Source organism: Gordionus sp. m RMFG-2023, chromosome 3 (genome assembly GCF_954871325.1).
Source record: "Gordionus sp. m RMFG-2023 chromosome 3, tfGorSpeb1-WG-v2, whole genome shotgun sequence".
NCBI lineage: Eukaryota > Metazoa > Nematomorpha > Gordioida > Chordodea > Parachordodidae > Gordionus > Gordionus sp. m RMFG-2023.
In genome coordinates this window covers 33,576,915-33,594,929 of record NC_088777.1, presented here as the reverse complement: position 1 = coordinate 33,594,929, position 18,015 = coordinate 33,576,915, and the positions used below count along the sequence as shown (strand labels likewise).

Genomic DNA, 18,015 nt, shown 5'->3' with positions numbered 1-18,015 from the left:
TCCAACATATTAGTAAATTGTGAAAGAAAATCTAGTAAATTTAAGACTGTAAAATACCATGCTGAGGCAAATATAGGATGCGATTTATTGGAGGCATTTTTATTGATGCCCGTTGAAAGAATATATAATATTAGTTTAATTCATTTATTTATACTCTATTTAAGAAACTAATAATGCGTATTCTCGGTAAAATATGATGTAATGTATAATTTAGATTTATAGTGCAACATATAATAATTTTATATGTGCAATTAATATCATTCTATATGTATAATATATATTTTATTAAAAGCGCAATTTGCTATAAGTATGTTTTTATGTGCTATTAGCATGATTTTATAGCTATAATTCTTTAAAGTATGTATTATCTTTTCACGAGTCTTTTTCTTAAAAAATGTGATAATATTGTGTTTAACCTATTATTAGATATGTTTTTGTCTAAATATATAAGAAATGGTAAAAACATGTAAAATATGAATGAGCCACTAAAGGCATCCCTGCCGAAATCCCGCAAATAAAGAGTGTGGGGGCTTAGCCCCTATAAAAATGAGGCCGCTAGTAAACATTTGCACATGAAGCCGCAGCTTAGCAATACCCCTGACCTGCTCATGTCCTAGCTTAACATAAATTCTAAAGATCAAATTAACTATTTTCCTTTGACTTATGGCAGAATAAAAAACGAACTTAATTGCGATCCAAGAAACCCATTGCAAAAATAATAACATGGCTACTAACTACCTATCTATGAAAGATGTGGACTTATATATTTAAATACCTGCTTCGAACGAGCAATTCGAATATATGTCCCTCTAAGCAGAAACGATAGAATCTTTTAGCCGTAGTATAATAATTTTAGGTGACTTGAATACCAGAACGGGAATGGAAGAATTTTTTATAAGAGAGGATTAAAAATTTCAAAATCAATAATACTTTTTTTCTCCCATAGTGGAAGCAACACCCTGATCTTCAAAAGTAAAAACAAAATATCCCAAAGAGACTTTTTCATCTTTAATATCAATGGTTGGTTGATGGATGTGAATGCTAAATAAAATTTTGACCGTAAGTTAACCAAAGCAAATATTACGTAAGAAATTTGTGGAATAACTCTTAATGGTTTAATACCTCAAACAAGCCCGTAAATCCCCCGGACAAGGACTAAAAAAACCTGCAACTGTCGGAAGCGAAGTTGCAGTTGGATCAAAATTTAAGTGATAAAGTTGTAATTTTTTAGCGACATCGGAGTCAACTTCTATACGAAACAAGCAATCTGTAAATCCCACCCAAAGTAATATATTACTGCCAATTTCTAGCTATAAAAAAAACTGCCCAACTAATTTGTTTTTTTAATTACAATATGACTTCTATTTTTGCCTTGGTACAATTTATCAAACATAAACTAGAAATACTTTTGATTTTGGATAGAATTTTTCTCATACAATATTTATTGACTTGTAAATTCAAATAATCATATTATAATATTAAATAATTCAATAGTATAAAGATGACACATTTACAAATAAAAAACTAATTCTTAAATTATATATCATGAGATTCTTAAATATTTTAAACGGCTTCGTAAAATGGCAACTTTTCTAAGAGATTTATTCAAAGTATAATGTGTTGTTAAATTGAATATAACAGTTTACAAATCGTGATTTTATTTTAATATCATAATTATTTAATTATAGTGCAATTCAGATGCCTTTCGATCTTACAATGCCCATCAAATTTAAAAGGTTCCGTTTCTGGTAATAAGAAACTTTAAAAATTAATAAATTTTTACAAATTAATTATTGAGCAAAACAAAATTAAGGATTAAATCTGTGAGTTGTTATACAAATTAAAAATAATGTAAGCTAAACTATTTTAATGAAAGATAAATTTCAAAAGTGCTCAATTAGCAAGAAGTATTTAGGTTATCCTTTGAAATCAATGCTGAAGTAAATTGATTTTCACTGAACTCCTTTTAAAGACATTTTAGATTATTTTAAGTCGTTGAGTTTCTTATGAAAATTTTTATCTTCTAGTGAGAAATTTCTCCTCATATATTGAGCATCGACTTCATATCGATATTTATGTTTAGTGCTTTTATCGCTGTAATTGTTATTTTGATTTAAAGTGTTGTAATCATCAACCATGGGAGATTTGGTCATCGAAGATCGATATCTAGAAGGAAGACCCAAGCAGGAATGTCTGATCATATTAACAAATCCATTTCTAAAGCTCTTGCTAAAGTAAGTATAAAGTAAAACATTAGCCCAATGGCCCGTGAGAGTTACGACGTTGTGTATATTATAGATAAGTTTTGATATCCCTAGAGGATAGAATAACTCTACTAGAGATAGTATATAAAACGGAACGAAGCATGAAAGGTACATGATCATAATGCATATCAGAAGTCTTATAGCGCGTGTGTTCTTGCGACTAAATAGAGTAGAGGATTTTAAGCTGTGTTTTAAATTAACTTCGTTTGAAGTAAGGTCCAGTTTAAATGGTGCTGTGGGTACATCAAAAAGAATGTGTTCCACGTAGTTCTTGTGATGGTCATTATCAATTTGATTTAGGATCAACAAGGGGATAATTTGATTAGTGGTATTGTGGTGAATCGGGCCCTTCTCTACACTATTAAGGTCATGTAAAACTGTTTTCTTTCGATTTTCTGTCCCAGTAAAAGGATTCTTGTAGGTAAAACAAAGCATTTGATTCTTCTTATGATCCTTAATTTTATTCTTTTCATTAGTGTCCTGATGATTTATGAAGTATTCGCAAGGTAATGATAAAGCCTTAGTTGCAAATCTCTTAGTTCCAAAATCAAAACACGAACGAGTAGTTTGTTTTGAATGATTTTGGGGTTTTATTGGAAATTTGTTCTTTAAACAATAATCCTTTCTAAGGAATGAGCAATTACAACTTTTGCAGTAGGTTGATTGAATTGGAACAAGTTTAGAGCTACCCAAGGTTTTATAAAGAGAGGGGTATAATTCAGGTATGCTCTTCTTTTTATTCATCTTTTTTTTTGTGATACCTTTGTACAAATTTGCTACAATCTTACTGTTTAATGAGTCATAATTATAATAAGCTTGTTCATTTTTTTTTTGCTCATTCTTTTTTAATTTATTAGCCTCGTCATTTATATTATTATAATCGTTATTTTTGTACTTGCATTTGTTATTGGATGCAAAAGTGGTAGATTGAATATTAACCCGAGATGGAGATGAGTCTAACTTAAACCTTGTTTTCCAAAGTGTCTTTACCATCTGAGAATAGAGTGCCATGGCCGTCAATAATGGAATGGTGCAACCGACTGAGAGTTGAAATATAATGTATGCAACATTTTGCCATTTTGAGAAGGAGCAAAATTCTGTTTCTATACTTGTTTTAGACCTAGATTCACTTGTACTATTGTTATCGTAATTAAACAGATTATCCAAACCGAGACCTATTTGAGCGTAATTATGATCAAATAGCTCGAATCTAAGGTTTTTAAGATAAGTATTTATGAATTTTGATTCTGTATGAGTAAAGTTCTCCTGCAAATAAGAAGAGTTATCGGTCCAAGGAATAGCCAATCTGTTAATTCGTGTCAACATTGTATTCATGCTGTTTCTATCGCAATAGGATGTGTAATTAGGAGGTGTGTCTCGTAGTTCAAATCTACTATCATTATTATTAAAAGTGATGGAGTTGTCGGCTAAGTTTAAAACATTTACCTTTGTAGGAGGAAATAAAGTTGGGTAATGCGTGTCTTATTAAATATAAAGATGCAATAATTTTATTTAAAATGGCCAATTAAATCCCTGAATTACAGTTATAATTAGACATTTGTGAGTTAATTTGGTAATATCATCTTATTGTTTGTCAGAATGAATATTTTAATATAACTCATTTCAACTGAAAAATATTAATATAAATTTATTTAAACCCTTCTAAAAAAACATTATTTCATGAAACCTTAAAAGGGTTTTTGTCTAGGCTGGTCCTAAATATTTAATTAATTTTTATAAAATAATTTATGCCGATATTTTCTATTTTACAATATTATATGCTGATTCAATTCATTCAATATTTAGAATTGATAAAAAAAAACATATGAGTCCTAGTTAAAAAATAATTAAATTTTAATTTTATAATTCATAATTCACATTGCACGTATTATATAAAATTTTAATCCAATTAATGTTCATTAGAAAGAAATTAGTGACTTTGAAAAAAATAGTTTCCTATGATTGTGACAATTAGTTTCAAATTAGATATATATATATATACACCTAGCTTTGTCAATTTAAAAAAGGAATAAGAATAACTTAAAATGAACATTAATTAAACCTAAAATGATACTAATTTGGTCATTGATGTTAATTTTGTAATTTATAACATTTTCATATTTTTCATTAAAAATTTATTCATGTGTAAATTTCTATTTTTTATCGATAAAACGAAACCTGAAAATACATATTATTCTCTTAAAAAAAGGCCGGAACATCATAATTATAAAATGCTATGTAATCATTTACCGTTTTTAATTTGTCTGTAATTTCTATTTGTGGTTGGTTCTATGATGGAATTGACTCTATTAAAAATATTTGGGAGGTATCTCAAGTCGTTTTTTACTTCAATCTGAGCCACAAAAACACAAGATACTACAAAAGCCGTTATCCAAAGGGAGCCTATGCCAGCTAAACACTGACCTTGATCAAGTCTAGGCTTGAACGGTTGCACTATTACTCTGTACCTCTCAAAAGCTATACCCAAAATGGAGTAAACAGAGCACACTGCTGTAACACAATTGAACATGACGAACACGGAATACAAGTGACATATTTTGCGGGGCGGAAAGGTTTGTCTAAGAAAATTTATGCATAATGTATATCTATTAATGATAGCAATGGAAATATACTTCAATTTCTTATACTTATGTATATAGTAAAATCTCCCTCCAAGAAACTAAGAAATTTAGTTACCTAAAGTGAAAGTTAACTGCATAATATCCGTTATAGATAACTTTATTGGCCATACCCAATATAGTTAATTTTATTAAATATAAATCATATCGATATCGTGTCTTAGCAAAAAATATTCTATATTTTAATACAAATTTTTTATTAAATTATATTGCAACTTATCCATAATTTATCAATAAATATAAATATTCGTGACGAAAGTTGCTAACGCTTTCCATTCATACCTAATTTTAAGCTTAGCCTATAATTTTATCATAATAAAAAATATAATAAAATATCATATATAGTTTTTAAAATAATTTTTATTTATGATTTATCTTAGAATAAATAACCCTGCTCATAGAAGTGCTTAGAATTTAAAAGAGGGATAATGGGGGGGGGGCATATATATTATTTCTTTTAGACAGGAGCGTGACAAGAACCCCTGCTTTAAAAGATATTTTCTCAAGATGCTCATCATATTTAATTATTCCTTTATTTTATTTACAAAACATTTTATATTATATTTGTTGTACATTATGTTAAAAAGCCGTTAAAATTTTTTTAGAATTAATTTAATATTTATGAATATGTCGTCTGATGTTATATATATAATATATATTATGTAAAGATATGGCGTGATTGCTTTGTCTCAAAAAATTATAAAGGACAAAATTTTATATTTAATCGCTATATTTTTTAATATAGAGATATAGTTTTTGGTAAAAATTAGCTTTCTAATTAATTTCTAGTCTCTAATAAAGTTAAATTTATCTAAGAGTCGAGGTTGTAGAGTTGTGTGGGTTATGATATTTAAACGGCGTAATTAGATATTTTAATGATAAAAGTTAGTGATAAAAATTCCAAATTTATGCGAAACCTGATACTTGAACAGGATTGAGGGAAAAGATATGAAAGATTTGCTGCATTAAAATATATTCTAAGTAATAACTGGAGGAAGATAAAATTTCCTGTACTACACTTGGACAATCTAATATTCGGAAGAAAGTTATTAGGAGGTAATTTTATAACTTAAAGTTTAGTGGGGCATTCTTAAAGGGGACGAATCAAAAGGAGCATACTTTGGATAGAAATACAAGGTAATAGTATTTCAGCTTAATTCTCACCGGACCGACTATTATTATCATTAGATCTAACATCCACACCGATATACCCCTGAAAATGTATCTGCGGTCACAAATGGAAAAATAAAGTTACTCATGGAGCTAATGAACAAATTATGTTAATATTTTAATGATGGAGTGTAAATCATTCGAATCATGGAAGACGATAAAGGAAAGATAATTATGGAATTCTGATGAAGCAAGTAACCGAAGAGATTGGTGAGACAATAAATATGAACATGTAAGATATTTTGATGCGTATATATGAAAAAAATAAATTATTCAAAACGATGGGGGGGGGGGGGTGTATTTCAGTTATTTGAAGTGGGGAGGGTTGGATATATGTTAAAGTTTATTTTGCTTGTTCATGTTATTCGCATCAAAATATATATGAATTATTTTGTTTAATATTTTATTTATTATGTTTCTAAATAAGGAATTAATATATATTCCTTGAAGATATCACATCATATCTTTGTCACAAATCTATAAAAGGACGAAGGCTATTTTTTATAAATATTTTTAATGAAATCATTTATCTAATAGTCGAGGTTATGGAGTGGATTGCGACATTTAAGGGGTGTGCATAAATAATATCATTAAGTGATTGTTTTCTTTTTTTATTTTAAATTGGTCAGCATTTTTAATATGATGTAAGTATGAAGATGGAGGGGTCAGCATAACCCAACGTCATTCTCATCTTAAAAAAAACCAATATTTTAAACTGGTTGCATGCTTCAAAATCAACGATAAAATATTACCTTTCTTCAGGATAAAAAAAGGTGTAAAGCAACTCCTGTTTAATTTCATAACAAATGAAGTCATAAAAGAAGCACCGAATGCGGCCGATCTAGTAGATATAGGGTCAAATGTTTAGAAAACAGATTAATATCATATGCAGATGACATCGTTGTAATGTCAAAAATATAGAAGAAACCAAAAATTTACTCTACCTATTAGAGACCTGGAGTCATAGAGTTTGACAACGATAAATTTCAAAAAAACAGTTATTCTCCCTTTCCCAAACGCGCCACCGCTCCAAATCTTACGGTTGGAGATAATGCAGTTAAAATAGTAGACAAAATAAAGTACTTAGGGGTCACACTGGATAATAAAAGTAGTTGCAAAGAATAAATAAAGATTAGAATACAAAAAGCGAGAGGTGCTTTTTATACATATATGAAAGTATGGAAAAAAAAAAATAGATTTCGGTATTTACCAGACTGTGGATCTTCAACTTGACAATAGTCCCTATAACACTCTATGGAGGGGATATATGGGAAATAAACAAAACAGAAAATAGACGACTTCAATCCTTTATCAATAATTGCCTCTAATAAATTGTATCTTCTACCCAAGAATCATCTCAAACTCAAATCTTTGGAAAAAGTCAAATCATACAATAAACATAACATTAAAAAAACGCTGAATTTAGTTCCTAGCCCATATAATAAGAAACTTTGATCACAACCTAGTACACAAATAACATGGCTTTATATATACAAAGGGAAACAGCACACGAAATACAAATCACTATGGTACTACAAAACTATAAAGGATGTGATGAAATTAAATATCAATATGAAACAATTTATAAAACTAAACAACTGCAAGAAATCTATCAAAAACCTATTTCGCATCAAAGAGAGATATTTCAAATGAAAGCTCACAACCCAAAATTTCTGTTTAATCAAAGAACAAAAAATATTACTATCAAATACATCTCTAGTAGATTTTAATTACTAAGACAAATTACTATAAAGATTTAGAATTCAAAAGATGCGTATATTTTCTTGATTTACATGGTATTCATTTCTTAATTTTTCATGGTAATCAATAAATTCTTCATATAAAGCAACCAAATACAGGAATCTTCTCAAAACCGATCTGTAATCAACTATTACTTACATAGTGATATCTTAAACTTAAAATTATCCACCCCCCCCACCCTTAAAGTAATTAAATTATACTGTAGTTCTCGGGTATCTTTTTTTGCCTCGCTTTTTTATTAAGCCTATAGACGTTTAAGCAACATTTTCAAAATGTTGCGGGTACAAGTACGTGCGGCTTGCCCATAAACGCGTGGAGGGCTCCTCATATTTTTTACTTATATACCTAAATTAGTTTGTTCCAATTAGATGGAAAAGAGGAAAACCTAGCGTTGTTGAACTTTTAATGCTAAGGGCAAAAGCGCTATATATCACGTATCACGTATAAGCATGTCTATTATCCATATTGAGTATAAAAAATAATAAATTGTGTAATTTTAAGTCAATATTTCTTTATGATCTGCAAACCTGGACCCGAACCCCTTTTTAAAATTATATTCCTGAACTCGGATCATTTTTTTTATCAAAGGGTCCACATCCCTGATTATTTCAAACTTTTTGATTCATAAATATAAAACAATTAAATAATCGATGTTTGCAATTTATTATTTTTTTTATATTGTATACTTACTTTAACACTATAATAAATTAATTATTATATTATGTAAATTTATTTTGTATAAGATACAATATTTATTTTTTTCTAAAATGTACATAATATTATCTTATAGGTGGGGGGGGGGGATATTTTGAATAAAGGCTTCGAACGCGCGAGATTTTTTACCCAGGTTCGGTTTGAGTTGAAGCCCAAATCATTTAAGTTCAGCCCAAAGTGGGTACGGCTAAAATAATTTACAGTCCAGGGTCAGAATAAATCAAATTCTTAAAATGTAAATTAAAACTTCAAAAAACGAAAGAGGTGCATCAAAATATAATATATGATATTTTACAACAAATACTTTCCATTCTGCCGGAAACTGAATTAATAAATAATCACTATATATATAATATACACTCTTTCCTTCTTTTTGCTATCACGTCCTATATAATAAAATAGTTAGACATCAAGTATGTAATCTGTATATGTTAGTAAAAATACCTGAGGCACCCTACAACTCTTTTGGGGGTGATGAAATTGTATTTCATAGAGTTTCCGTGATAATGAATGAATATAAATTATTTTTTAATGGCATATAATATTTTATTTAATCAGGGGATTGTAAAAGAAGAAGGGATGGGGGAGGGGGTTTAAACACTACCCCCATGGTAAATACAATTAGGTAAAAATATGTAGATAAAAATTTATTTTTTATTTTAAATTGATTAAACCGCCTCTTCGATTTCTAATTCTATTAAATAATCTCAGAAATTTGTTCTTCTTAAAAATGCACGAAAAATCTATGAATAAACATCACTAAATTTTACTATAACCAATCCATACTTGACCAATTTTAAAAATTTTCTATACCAAATTAATTGAAACATTAAACTAAAATGTGTACTATTTATTTTTAATGACTCAAGTTTTAGAATTAGTATTTTCAGAAGTTTGACAAACTTCATACTTAAAACTGATTTATCTTAATATAACTCGATTCATAATACAACGATATTCTAACTATATTACTAAATCTATTAAATAACCCGAAAAGAACAGGTAATATCTATAAATGGCATAGAATCATAAGATAATTTGAATCGGGGAAAAGTATATCTTAGTGTATTAAGACGTGCTTTCATTTTAAATAACAATTTAAAATCCAATATAAGACCCACCTAAAGCGTACTATAGCCAGTTTCTGTTTATTGTATGAAAAAACTTATTGATGATTTTGTAAGCATTAATCAGGTATTACATATTAGTGAACCCAGATATTAGGTTACTTTTATATTTCAGTTTTAGAAAAATGCAAATCTTGACATTTTTTTAAAATATTTTGCCAATAACGTGATTTTATTTAAAATATCTACCAAACAGGAAGCACTAAAATGGAAAATACGCTCTTATTAATATAAGTTAGTTTGGCTGACTTCATGTTGGAGGAATTGGCCTCAAATTCGGTTATTTTTTTATGGTTGACGAAGTTGATTCAAAATTAATAAGTATGATACTAAATATGAGAATTTAATGGTTTAGATAACATATTTAATTCGCTTCGCTAAAAAATATTATCGAGGCACCCCTTTAAATGTGCTAATGCAGCATTCATAACCTACTTCGTTGATTAATACCTTATTTTAAATTAACTAAGTGCCTGTGGTAAGGACATCATTAGATTTTTACAAAAGGGTGGAAGTGTCTAAAAAAAATTTTATTAAAAAATCAGCCCAAAAATGAATCTATATTGAATATTGTAATATAATATATTTTTCACCATTATTTTTGCTTAAGGCCAAAGTAAGAAAATAATAATAATAAAATGATTTAATGCCCCAAGAAAAGTAATATTTCATTAAAATAAGCCGTAAATCTACATAAGAAAGCTAGTTAAATAAAATTTAATGTATTTGTTTAAATGTGAAAGAGCTAATCAATTTTTCGTGTTAGTTTTGAAAAGGGGATACTGTAGCACCCAAAGTATCTAACTAAAAAAGCCCCTAACCCGTGGGAGCAATAATTTGGTTTAAAATAAGTTAAAAAATATATTGAAGGGAAACCTGTAGAACTCCCCGACTATCAAGAGAGGCAATATAATCAATCCAACCAATAAATCGGATGCCGAAAGGGAAATTACGAATATATTTGTAGCGTTATATAGTCTTTTTTGGGTCAGAAGTGTAGCTAAGAGAAGTGAATTGGAGCCTAATATAGCCAAGCTCAAAGCTAAATAGACGAAGAGCCAAATTCTTTCTGTGCTATCTAGTGATATCATCCTAAAAAAATAATATAAATTTTCAGATACATTTTAAAAAAATTATATACATTAAAAAAAATTTTTTATTATGAGTCTAGACAGATTAATAATAATTTTCCTCTTAAAGAAAGTTCCCGTTCTAAATAGCTAATCAAATTGGGAGCAATGATAATATTTCATCTATTTTTATTAATTTTTTTAAAAACTCAATTTAAATTCAAGTATATTAATTTCAAATTTACTTGAAAAATTAGGAGAAGCGAGATTCTCAATTTTAGCGATTTTTGTTTTAACGATTTAGAACCCATCCCTTAACGAATTCGCGTATTTTTAAAATAATCATCTTAAACAAATATAATATATTTACACAATTGAATATAATTGTCCATAATAAATAAAAGTGCTATAAAAAATAGATGAAGCTGATTCTCCAAAATATTTAAACGTAGTTTTATTTTTTACATATCTTTACGGTAGAAGTTAATATTTAAGAAAAAATTCTTTTAGTTTTTTATTAATATAAAATTTAAAAAAATCAAAATTTAAGAAAAATGAAAAATACCCGGCGTACCTTTTAGACTCTCTTGTTACGTGTTATAGCTCCTTTTTATTTTTAGATTCTTTTTATATAAAAATGTTAATCCTCTTTTATATGTCATGAGCAAAAACATAGTCATAAAAATTAAATTTTTTGGCCAATGAGAGGGTTTATCCCTCCAACTTCCCCCACTGGACACGCCTGTTAATGGATTATAGCTGTTTTCAGAACATGTAGTTTTGTGTAAATAAGTTTATTAAAACATATATTAACTTTTAAAATAATCGTCTTGTGGGGTGAGGCTATACATGAAGCTAATGTAATTAGCCTTGCGAATAGCTATGGCAAGTCTTTGTCTTAAGAAAAAGCCTTCATGAGGTTAGTGCATAAGTTTACGAATGTTAGAGACAAGTTCTTGACAATGAATAAACCGCAATTCCCAAAGGTTGTTAAGGTGGTGGAAATTATAGGAATGAATATGTGTTCTTGTAAAATTTCTGAATATTTTTCTATTTTTAGTTGCTCCTTTTCTCAAGGATGTTAAGAGTTTGTTTGGAAAGGACCAATGGATCAATGCACGAGTCACTTCCAGGGAATTTAAGACATCCCATCTGGACGTTTCCCATCAGATCTAAAAAGACCTGGAGGTTCAATAATAGATGAAATTTGAAATGATCTCAAAGTTCTAAGGATAACCAAATTAGGCAAATTATGCCTAACAATTCGGGCTTTACAAGATCGAAAATAAAGAGTATGTCTTCTATTACCATCGACGGCAAAACTACAACCAGAACAAGTATGGGGTTGGGTTATTAAGCAGTTTAAACGAATACCAATTGCGTGAGTGAGCTCATTTTGGTTTAGTTGTAGATGTAAATTAGAGGTAATAGCTTCAAGAAACTCATGGTCAGATCCATTAAGCAACGAGAAAAATAATGAACGGTCAGATATTTGCATTCTGGAAATGAGTGATTCAATTCAGCTTGCAATTATGAGCCTATCTCAGTCCTTCTGCCTATTCGTTTCTGGAAGTGGGTGATCAGTAATAATTTGTGATTTCCAATCGATAACAGCACAACCAGGTTTAGTAAGATTGAAATTTACAATATCGTTAATTAGCAACTTGATATGAAGGCAGTTAAGGCAAGATCGAAAGGAGATCTAATACCTAATCCATCATTCTTAGTGGCTAAAGACGCTTGTGTTCGAGTTATTTCATCAAACTTAAGGTTTAAAATATTTTCAATCATGACTTTGATCCCATTTTCATAAACAGGTATGGGATATTTAAAAATGGGAGTTTATTGTAGCGCATATAGTATGCAAGGAATTAAAGATTTAATGTTTTATTATTATATAAATATTAAACTTGTTATATTTTTAATATATATTTTAATATTGTTTAAATTTTTTATAATTTAAAAAAATAAAAGGAAGAAATTTTAATAAAAATTAATAAAAAATTAAAATATTAAAAAAAATTCTTAAACCCTGAGCCCTACGTTTAAAAAAAGGTTCGATTTGGGGTTCTGGCTCAGTAAAATATCAGGATTCGAAGGGTTCTGATTCAGGGTTCGGGTTCACGGCCCTGATTTTCATATTAATGACATTACTATCTATAATATATATAAAAGCCGTGTCACATGCACAGTGCCACAGTCACAGTGTCACAATTTATAATATATATTTAAAAAATCGTGAATTTTGAAAAGCGTCTGTGGCCAAATCGGCAAGAGCGTCGCTTACAAATCTGATGGCTTTGGATTCGAATCACAGCAAAGATCATTTTTTTTCTTAATCTAAATTGCTGGTTCCATTCTTGGGGAGATAATATATATAAAAACCATGACACAGCCACAGTCAGTCACAGTGTCACTACCTAATAGCCAATAGTATTCTAAATTAATGTTTAACAAAAATCACCATTGCTTATTCAGTCGAATGATAATATCATATTATATCAAACATTCATTTATTTCAGCTGCCATAACATATATATACTAGAATTCTTAGGTTAATGATAGGAAGGTAGTACCTATCAAATTTGTATTTTGGTTATTTTTTATTTGGACAAATTTATTTACAATATAGGGGAGACTGGGGTTAGGTAAACCGTGGGGCTTGGCAAACCATTTAATATTATTTTAAAATTATAAACACTAGAAGGTTAAAATTTTATCCTAATATAGATTTTATTAGTTTACATCTATAGACAAAAAATCTTTTGAAATGATTAATTATTAAAAATTTATTTAAGAAATAAAATTTTGATGTAATTTTCTAAAGATTTTTACATGACAGAATTTTAATTTTTATTAAAATATATATTCATTTATATATAAATTAAATTTTATAGCAAAGTTTAAACACTCTTCTATAATTTGGGAAAGTTTTATGAATATTTATTATGTCTATATAGTATTTCAATCATGATTAGTAAATTTAGAGCTAGCGGGGCTTGCTAAACCATACATGTCGATCCATTTCAATAATTTTTTTTAGCAATTATCACATTATTCGATATGGTGCGAAAATATAAATCCAAAAAAATTAATATAGGAGAATCATTTAATATTGATAATTATTTAGAAGTATATAAAAATTTAATGAATTAATATTATAATTGTAATTAGGCTATTAGGGTATATGAAAATTGTAAATCAACAAGGAAGACTAGCCAACTTACAGGTAAATTTATCTACATTATCTGTCTTATTTTTAAGATATAATCACAATAATTTTATGTAATTTTTAAACAATATAATCAATTTTTAGCAATATTTAATAATAGAAATTATGTAAATATTTTTATTAAATGTAATTTATAAATGATCTTATATTTTAGATTGATTACAATTTAATGAAATATAGTATTATTGTATTAATTTTATGTAATTCTTAAACAATAAAATCAATTTTTAGCAATATTTAATAATAGAAATTATGTAAATATTTTTATTAAATGTAATTTATAAATGATCTTATATTTTAGATTGATTACAATTTAGATGAAGTATAGTATTATTGTATTAATTTTATGTAATTCTTAAACATTAAAATCAAATTTTAGCAATATTTAATAATAGAGAATATGCTAATAAAATCTAAATGGTAATGGTAAAGAGATTATCATTTTTAAATTTTATGTTCTTAAATGTTAAACTTATAATTAAATAATTATATATTTTACTTGACATTTTTATTTTAGGTATTCCTAGATCAAACTTTATGAGATATTATAAGAGATATCAAGAAAGTGGCATACTTACTAGTGTAGGACAAAATAATAAAAAGAGGATATTCACAGAAGAAGAAGAGGGAGATATAACTAAATATCTGATTCAATCTAGCCAAATTTTTTATGGCCTTTCAATTAAAAAGGTATCGTTTATTCTTCATTATTTTATATTGTTTTTTAGATAAAAATATTAGCCTACCAAATGGCAGTAAATATGAAGAAAAAATTTCCTAAATCTTGGAAGGACAATTCAATGGCTGGCCATGACTGGTATAAGAAATCCTACTCTCTCCTTATGATCCCCTGAAGCTACAAGTATGGCTAGGGCAACTGGACTTAATGAAGAAAATGTTCTATACTTTTTTGATTTATATAAAAGTTTATTAAATGATTTGTTAAGTAAATGTTTACATTTAATATTTAGGAATATTAGATGAACATAAATTAGAATGTATGGCAATTTACAACATGGATGAAACTGGACTTACCACAGTTCAAACCCCATCCAAGATTATTGCACAAAAGGGTCAAAAACAGGTAGGATCTATTACTTCCGCAGAAAGGGGTACATTAATAACATTAGCGCTTGCTGTAAATGCAAATGGTCATACAATTCCTCCAATGTTTCTTTTTCCCAGAAAAAAATATTATGACTATTTTGTTAGAGATGGTCCATCTGGCTCTATAGGGGTATCAAATGGTTCTGGATGGATGCAAGAGGAGGATTTTATTATTTTTTTGAAGCATTTTTCTAAACACACTCGGTGTACTCCAAAGTCCAAAGTTTTATTAATCCTTGACAATCATATATCACACCACTCCTATTCAGCTGTCAAATTTTGTATAGATACGGGAATAATTCTATTATCTTTGTCACCCCATTGCATCCATAAATTACAGCCTCTTGATCGGTCTGTTTTTGGGCCTCTCAAAAAATATTACAATAATGCACTTGATTCCTGGATGCGTAGCCATCCAGGAAAATTATTTACAATTTATGATATTCCATCAGTTATTAAGGATGTCTTGCCTTTAGCAGCATCACCTCTCAATATATCAAATGGTTTTAAAGCATGTGGAATATATCCACTGAATACAGATATATTCAATAAAGAAGATTATGTGGCCTCAATTTATGGAGATTCTATATGTGAACTTCCAAAAAGCCCATTATTAGAATCAAGCTCAGTATCTTTGGTAGTAAAAGATATTTTAAATACTAATAGAAACTTAGATATATGTAATGATACTCCATCTACGTCTTATGTTCATTTAGATAATATTCCTGGACCATCGTGCAATTTATCAATATCCTTGCCTCATCCCAAAAAGGAAAGAGTCAAGAGAGTTAAAAGGAGAGCAGAGATATTTACATCATCTCCTTATAAAAAGAAATTAATTGAGAAAGAAAAGAAAATAATGGAAAAAGAAAATATTAACAAGAGAAAAATAGTGAAAAAAATTATTCACAAAGATATTTGTGTTTGTTGTAAGCTGGAATATATCAAACATCATAATGGTGAAGAGTGGTACCAGTGCAGAATGTGCCACGAATGGGCACATGGTACATGTGCTAATTTTGATAAATTTTTTATATGTCCAAAATGTGTATTAAATTAACCAAAATTACGTTACGTTTCAATTTTTATATATAATTAGCTTCAATTTATATGTATTATGATATTTTTAACAATAAAAGAATAAAATTACAGTATATGTATCATTATTAATAAATAAAAATACATTTCAATTTATTATGGCCTAAAAAACCATTGGTTTAGGAAGCCCCTTGAAGTGGTTTGCCTCACCCCGCTATTGGGGCTTGTTGGGCAAATTTACGACTTTTACAAAAAATAAAATTTCAAAAAAATGATTAAATTCTAGAATTATTTTATAAGGCACCTTTATAGAGTATAGTTTTAGGTATCCAATCATATATTGCTTTTATATTATCTAAAAAAACCCAGGAGCTATAAACAATTCTGTAAAAATCGGTTCACCTAACCCCAGTCTCCCCTACATTTAAAAAATCTTGAATTTTGAAAACCGTCTGTGGTCTAATCGGCAAGAGCGTCGATTACAAATCCGATGGCTTTGGGTTCGATTCCCAGCAAAGATCATTTTTTTCTTAATCCAACTTGTTCGGTCCGTCATTTGGGGGGGGGGTGATATTTAGGAGGCCGGACTCTACCATGTGATTCCGTATAATATGTGTTAAATAATAAGGGTCTTATTACATTTTAATAAATTTTTATGTATTTAGCAAATTAGGTTGGGTATTTAGAAAATTGCTATACTTGGTAGTATCTATCATTAACTGAATACTTACAGGTGAAATATTCATTTTTCAAAAATATAACTTTTGACTAATTTTATTTAGATAATAAAATCTCAAAACTCTAGAGAACATTGTAACAAGGAGTGCTTTGTGCCTTCCATTATAAATATTCCCATAATCTAATAAATATTCCCATAATCTAATAAATATTTGCAATTTAATCATTTTGATTCAAAGCCATATCTTATTCTGTAAAATAATCAGAGATCTGCAGGCCTGGCCCGGGTAACTCACAGACCCATTGCCATTGGTTTTACCTTTCGTCGTTTAGTAGCCAAGATGATATCATCTCGAATTAAGCATGATGCTTCACGTCTCCTAAGCCCCTTCCAACTTGGTGTTGGAATCCCCAGTGACTGTGAAGCGGTTGTACATATGTCCAGATTATATCTTGAAAATTTACCTTCTAATGAATCCTTGATTAAAATCGACTTCTCTCGGAACTCCTTTCTGAGTTCCTCAAGTAATATTTTTCCCAGTTACACTAAGTTTTTTTATTCGTGTTATCAATTGCCCCCCACTCTTCAGTTTGATACCTTTAAAATTCCTTCCATCGAGGGCATTCAGCAGGGAGACCCCCTAGGTTCCCTATTCTTTTGTTTAGGTATTAATGACATCATTAAATCCATTAATTCGGTCTGCTCATTATCCCTGCTTTCCTGGTACATTGATGATGATATCCTTGGAGGATCCAATGTTGAGGTCAATAAAGCCGTGAACATCATCAAGGTGGCCGGATCTGCTATTGGACTCTTCATTAATCCAGAGAAATCAGAATTTATCCCTATCAATACAATCGAACCTAATACAAACAAATTCAAACTAACGACTCTTGATGGTCTCTATCATCTGGGAGCCCCAGTTGGTGGTAAATCTGCTATTTCTTCCTTTCTTCAGTCCACTTTGGATACTTTATTTGAGTTGGCAGATTTATTTTCCCTACTTCCCTCTCATAAAGCCTTTTTCCTTGTGAAAATTTTTTTCAATATTCCCCGTATTCTTTATGCACTTCGTTCAACCGCCATATTTAAATTCCCCATTCCGCTTGGAGTTTATGAAAATGGGATCAAAATCCTTATCGAAAATATCCTAAATCTTAAATTTGATGAAATTGCATGGACAGAAGCCTCTTTACCCACTAAGATGGGAGGTC

The 18,015-nt window shown here is 28.9% G+C and overlaps 1 long non-coding RNA gene across 1 annotated transcript; it reads left to right on the top strand.

Moving 5' to 3' along the window:
- Positions 1-14,460: 14,460 nt before the first annotated feature.
- Positions 14,461-16,139, top strand: LOC135927200 (uncharacterized). Its single transcript, XR_010571986.1, has 3 exons — positions 14,461-14,667; positions 14,706-14,794; positions 15,864-16,139. It is a non-coding gene; the product is annotated as an uncharacterized LOC135927200 (long non-coding RNA).
- Positions 16,140-18,015: the final 1,876 nt, after the last annotated feature.